Here is a 6981-nt window from a genome sequence, read left to right as displayed (position 1 = left end):
ACAGGTAAAATCCAGTGCAGAACTTTCAATTGTAATTAATCAAATACTGGATACTTATAAGTGTAAGATAAGTATAAGTCCACCTTAAAACATTGAGAAGCACATGTGCTGTTCTTTAGAAAGTATCACAAGACAGAAATGTATTGAATTTCTACAGAACTTGTTGTTTTGGCACAAAGGTTCTCATTTTCCCAATCAAAAATGATATTGAGATTTTTAGTATACCTCACAGGCACTGCAAGCATAAGCAGGGTTAGTCATCACATCCTCCCAGACAGTGTGGGGATTTGAACCATTCAGGCAATGACGGTGGTGTTTGGAAGTTTAGAATTGAAATATTTAATCTTCCAAAATGTCAGTCCAACTTCTGAACCTACACATAATTCTACTTTCAGAGGCATGCATAGAAATCATAACTAAGATTAATTTACCCCTTGCTATTTACAGCTTGCAGACCTTCCCATAATCCCCCCAAATCCATTGGCCTTTTTGGTGGTAGATTACCACCATCCCCTGGTTGTATTTACATTACTTTAAACACCAGACAGTGCATGCTTGTAATGTTCATCTATCTTAAATCCTCACTGCAGTGTTAAATACAATCAACATTAAAGCAATCCTCTTTCCATCTATCTATCTATAATATCATTTTACAACCCAAATTCCAACACAGCATTTTGGACGTTGGAAGAAGCTTGTTAATTATGTAGCATAACGAAATCGTCTAAACCAACTTGGTACAGAAAGACATTGTAACAACAAGGTGTCCCCATGGGCAATACTGCTACAATAAATAAGAGAGGTTGCATCACAATCAGTGCATTTACCGGATGAATGTTTTCGAAAGAAAGTGTCAGTGGATGGTAGATAGGAAGGGTAGAGTGAGGGCCGACTGTCCACAAGTCAATCGATCAAGGATGATAAAGTAAGTCTTTGTGTGGGAAACAAAGCATAACTACCAATATGGGGCTTCGGCGAGAGAGAGAGTCAGCAGCTTGAAGTTTCTGGTAGTTCTCATCAACAAGGACCTGATCTTGAACTGTCAGGACGACACCATCACTAAGACAGCAAGACTCTTCTTCCTCCGCAGGCTGAGGAGGCCCGACACAGACTCAACAGTACTCTGCAACTCATACAAGAGCATCCTGACTGACGGCATCACCACCAAGTCCGCATTTGCTCTGGCCTCGACTGTACCATTAACTGCACAGCACATCACCAGGAAAGAGCCGCCATCCATGGGGAGCCTCTACACCCAGCGATGCAGGAGGAAGGCCAACAGGATCATCAGAGGCCCAACCCAAAAAATTGTTCTGTCTGCTACTGACAGGTTAGCATACGGTCCTGCACCACCAGGCCCATGGACATTTCCATCAAATGGGCTGTAAGACTGTTGAACACATCAAGGTAACACTTCACAGCACCACAATGATACATGAATGTCAATTTTACACTTGTTATACCGCTACAATATTCACACTATACTTGGTACAGTTACATATTAGACTGTTAGCACTTAGCACTGTTTGCAACATGTTTACATTTATGACTAAATATATCTCCCTGCAGCCTGTTCTCATTAAAACTAAACTCTCACCAAAATGCAACCTAAGCTTTTTTTGTGAAAGTACCCGAGTCAAACCTTTGTGTTAAATCATTATTACGACCAAAGAGGCACTTTTAACATTTACCGTATTTTTGCTTTCGGGTCAAACTGATTTTCAATGGGAGTGCTACGGGCACAATAGCATCAAAATCTCTATTTTTAAAACACTACGAAGGCTCGACACAACATGAAACTTTGCTCGTACTATCACCAGGGTCTCTACACATGAACACAAGAACTGAGACCATTGTTTGTGTACACAGAGTTTACTCAAAAGTAGGGCGATTACTCGAGTAACTCGAATAATTTGATTACGAAAAATGATTGAGGCAAAATCTCTGCCTCGAGGCTTCGTTTAATTCCTATCACCCGCGTTATGTGGCCTGCTAAGCTCAGGGATCATTTTTCCACACGGACTGTTATTTCGGACACACACCGCTACATTCAGAATTGAGTCAGGGCGATGGCGGAGAGCCAAGAAACCGTCCGTAAAAGTCAGAGAATGTCCGAAGTTTGGGATCACTTCGCACTTAAAAAAGAAGATAACAAAGTGCAACGTGTCTACTGCAAAGCAGAAGTGGAGTACCACAACAGCACGTCGACAATGATTCAACATCTGATCCTAAAGCATCCAGTTGTTAACACCAGCTCACCAAGCGTCGCCAACACAAGCCAACGTAAACATTGATGTTAGCTAATTTAACGGCGCCTATTATCGCTAGTTAGAGCATATGGTATTTGCGGAGGCTGTAGCCTGATGTCGGTATGACCAGATATCATGTTAAGATGTGGAAACTACTTCGTGTTAAATTGCAAGAGAGTAATAGACTACACCAAATTACTCCTTTCCACCCCTCCCCACCCCCCGCACACACATCTCGTCTCTCTCACTCTCCCTCATGCACGCGTGCACACATAAGCAAGCACACACCTTTACTCCCCGTGTTAGGAATAGTTGGAATAAATACCTGTATGTTTTTTTTCAGGAATAAAAGCCAATAGCTTGGTCTATTTAACAGGCCTGTCATTTTCGTTACGCATTATTTGGTATTATTGTTTAATAATGCAAAATTATTTTTTATTACATTACTCGATTAATCGATAATCGGTAGAATGCTCGATTCTAAAAATATTCGATAGCTGCAGCCCTACTCAAAAGGAAGTTTTAGAACAATTGATAGATGCTTGTTCCGCTAGCTCCGTCCTGCCAGGTGAGAAGTATCGATTTCCAAATGTGACTTAACATGGATGTGAGTTAAGGTGGACCGCTCCTAAAGTGTAGTTCCATATAAATGCATGGATAATTTGTAGTTTTGTCATTATCGAAAAACAATATTGACCTTGAAGTTGAAAAAGAAGCCTCATATAAGAAACAATACTAAAACAAAAAGCCGGAAAAGTCGCGTGCGATATCACGTTGCGTTGTTCCCGGAAGACAGTAGCGTTCCACCCTAACTCTCGTCCAAGTTACATCGCATTTGGAAATCGACACTTCTCCACTGGCAGGACGACTGAACAAGCAACTGCTAACGTGAGTTGTTCAGAAACTTTTTTAGTACTCTGTGTAAACAAACAATGTTTTCAGTGCTCATGTTCATGTGTAGAGACCCTGGTGATACTACAAGCAAAGTTTCATGTTGGGTTGAGCCTTCCAATAGCGATTTTGATGTTATCTTAAAAGTAAACATAGTACTCTCATTGAAAATGAGTTTGACCCAAAAACGAAAATATGGTAAATCTTAAAAGTGCCATCTTTCGTCATAATTATGCTTTTATATGAAGGTTTGACTCATACATTCACAAAAAAAGCCTAGGTTGCATTTTGGCGAGAGTTGCGCTTTAAGCATATATTGTATATTTTGCACATAATTGCACAACCTTTTTACCATCACCATTTTTTAAACATAAAATAAAGGGTATTTAGATGTCTAATTAGCTCTCCAGATGATGCAATGGATGCAATGAAATGCAAAAATGCCCTTCTTCTTTCTTTGACAAAATTGAGTTCAGGTTTGGAGGACGGAAAGCTGTTGAAAGAGAGCCGCTGTGCAATTCCAGCCGACAGAAGCCTTCAACTGATCTGCAGGAGTGAAGGACAGGAGACTCATTATGACACAAAGCTTGTTCGAAGAAATTTAAATTTAAGGTATTATCATAAAACCTTTCACTGGGTCTGTCCCCTTATCTTTTTTTTGAAGGAACTCTCATTTTCCTCCATCCATCTCAGAAATGCTATTTTGAAAAAGGTAAACCAACAAGACTGCCTATTGAGAAAAATAACCCATCAAAATTTTGATGAGAATGTTGTGGAGGAACAGGATTAAAGTCAAATTAGGTTTAAATAAACAAAGTCACAGAGGTCAGTCAGTCAGTTGCATTTAAAGAGAGTAAAAAACTAAAACATTCCAAGTTAAGTAATCCCTGCCTGGTGACCTTCATGTGCTTCCGGATGCATCGGGAAAGGTTTCCAATTGGGGAAATTCATGTTAATGCCCTCTCAAGCTGGAATAACAACTCTGGAAGTCAAAGAAGTTTTTGATACCCGAGTTGCTGAGTTGATGTCCTATGATGCGGAAACAATGCACATGAAAGTAAACATATAGTTGATGGTAAGAAACATTTACCAAAGTCATGTATTGCATAGTTATTGCTCCTCCTTGTCACTAAAATACTGGAAACAGCTGCTAACATGTTGTTTAAATGCTCTGAGGGAATAAGATGCAAAACAACTTATTTCTGACGTCCATGTCGCTCCCACAGTCCAAGACAAAAGAACATGGACTGACACGTGGAAGAACATGCAATGATGCTGGAAATAAATGTACAATCTGACATGTTTATCAGGCAAGTCTTAATAGCAGTTTATATGCCACAGAAAATAACATTTTCGAGGTTCAAGGCACCCTGGACGTATTCTGACTGTCCAGTAAAGCAGAGCAAGCGCACTTGAGGCAATATATTGATGTTGTGCTTTTGTTTTCATGCTTCACAATTTAGCAGTAGCATCCCTCTTTGCCAGGGTATAGAGCGTAATCTTTTGCTGTGCCGTTTTAAAGTCATGGACTCAAATAAATGGCAGGCTTTCACACAACTTTCCATAAAAATTCTACCATCTTTACTGTGGCACTCTCGCTCTCTGATTAAAAAAAATGGCGGAATTCATTGATTTCAACCAGCTTAAAAGTTTACTGTTGTTTGTGCCAAATATGTAATTGCCAGGCAACAAGCTTTACTCCAGAAAGTAATTAGGTTATTAATATTTACGTGTTTAGTTTAGTCTTTTTTTTCAATTTATTGCTTAGCAACTGAATTCAGATCAGGCTGTAACAACTCGATCAATAGAGCCTCGAAGGAAAAGCTTTGTTCCAATTTTTTGTAAAGCCGGGAGCCTAGAAATATGTCAAAATTAGTTATACGACTCTAACACCTTGTTCATGGTGTGCAACATCACATTGAACCATGTTATCAAAGTGAAGGAATTATTAGATTTTTGAATGAAGGCACACCCTCTATACCTCCGCACTATCTTTACAGAAATTCCTGAGGGGTTTTTTCCTCAGAGGTTTTCAAATGTACTCTTATATGGGTCACTTGATAGTATGATAAATGAGGAAGAGGTGTACCAAGGGACATTAGTGTTGAATCTTGGGAGGCAGTGGGAGTCCCAAAGCAATGTTCGCCTTGGGCTTAGCCCAACTTGTCTCCCCAAGGGAATGTGTGACTGATGTATTCTCAAGGTTTAAAAATAATTATTATCTCAAGGTTCGGCTCACACAGGATGCACGCGGTGCTGTACTTTGTAGGCCGCACAATACTTAATTGGAGAGTTTTACATGCTTGCATTTAATGATGTAATTTAACAATAAAATCAATTATCTTTAGGTCATCTTGACGTCAAACCTTGAGACGTTTTGTTTAATTTATTTCAGAAAGGTAAGAATTCAGTCCAACAAAACAATACCAAATCACCAAGTCATTTCTTTTTCTCTTTCTGTCCCAATTTTTCTTCCTGTCCCTTTACTTTTGAGCTGTTATCCCTCAGTAACTCAGTTTTTTTTTCTGTCTCTCTCCCTCTCTCCCTCTTCTTTCTCTCTCATTCTCCCACAGGCTAGATGTTGCACTCTTAACACAACACTTCATTAAAGTAATGCTTAAAAAACACTGTTTCACTCACTCTTTACTGCAGCCATGCTTCTGTGTGTGTGTGTGCATAAGTGCGCCGTGTGGAAAGCCAGGCTGGTTCTGCACCTTTTGAGATGGCCAAGACTGAAAGAGAGTCCCTCGAGGGCCTTTGCACATGCCCGTCCCTTTCAGATTAGGACCTGAATGCATCTGCCCAGGAATGTGTTCCAATTTTAGACTCACTGGTAAAACTCGGCAGGTTTGGAGAGAAGTGGAACACGTGATGCTTTTATAATTTTTGAAGCATGTCCCTTGTCTTTCGTTTTCTTATTTTCATTGGCCTGCTCAGCATTATATCAGAGAGAATGTACTTTTCGCTCCATTACCTTTACCTGACAAATGCAGTTACTACTTACTTTCCAGGTTAACATCCTACATAAAAACGTACAGCACATACAAAATAAAGGTTATCGTTAAAGTTCAAAGTGAGGTTTCATTCTTGGCTTGAATTCCCTGCAGGTGTCTATGATTTGTTTGCAGTTCCACCAAAGAGAGATTTCCACCTCGCCTGTTACGATGGTTTCATTTAAAAAATGTATTTGAGGCACGAAAAGTTAGAAAAATATCCATCATTTTACGAAAAAAGAAAAGATGAAATTCCAAGAAATAAAATCATCAATCAGAAAATAAAAACTTTGGTAAGAAAACTTTGATGCTTCCTTTATCCCACCATATTTGTCATCTCACAGCCTCACTGATTAATCTTGTGAGCCTCTGAAGGGGGCCAACACCTCAGCTGGGAAACACTTAACAAAACATCCCAATGGTATATCAATTAGATAAAGCTCCACCTCAACCAGGTACACACCATTGCTTTTTTTCTCTTTATAAGATAAGGCATTTTTTTCCACATTTTCACTTATTTCTCAGTAAATAATGCATTGATCTCGATGAAAAAAATCCAGTGTATTTAGGTGGCTGGTATCTGCGTATGAGGGAGTGTGAAAGGGGACTGATATCTGCTCTACTGAGTGTCATTCTCGTTATAACTTAAGGAAAAAGCTTGGAAAAGAAACATACCATCCTAACATTGTTAAAGGGTGTATTTTAACCTGAACGGTCTTTTCCTAAACCTAACAAAGTTATCGTTGTTGTCTTAATTTAAGTATTTTGTTACGTATACTAAGTATTTTGGTTGCCTGAACCTATATGTACTTTATGCTGCAACAAGTGAACCGACAGTAAAAATAAAA

Source organism: Sparus aurata, chromosome 1 (assembly GCF_900880675.1).
Source record: "Sparus aurata chromosome 1, fSpaAur1.1, whole genome shotgun sequence".
NCBI classification, from domain to species: Eukaryota; Metazoa; Chordata; class Actinopteri; order Spariformes; family Sparidae; genus Sparus; species Sparus aurata.
Note: the sequence above shows the minus strand (reverse complement) of the source record.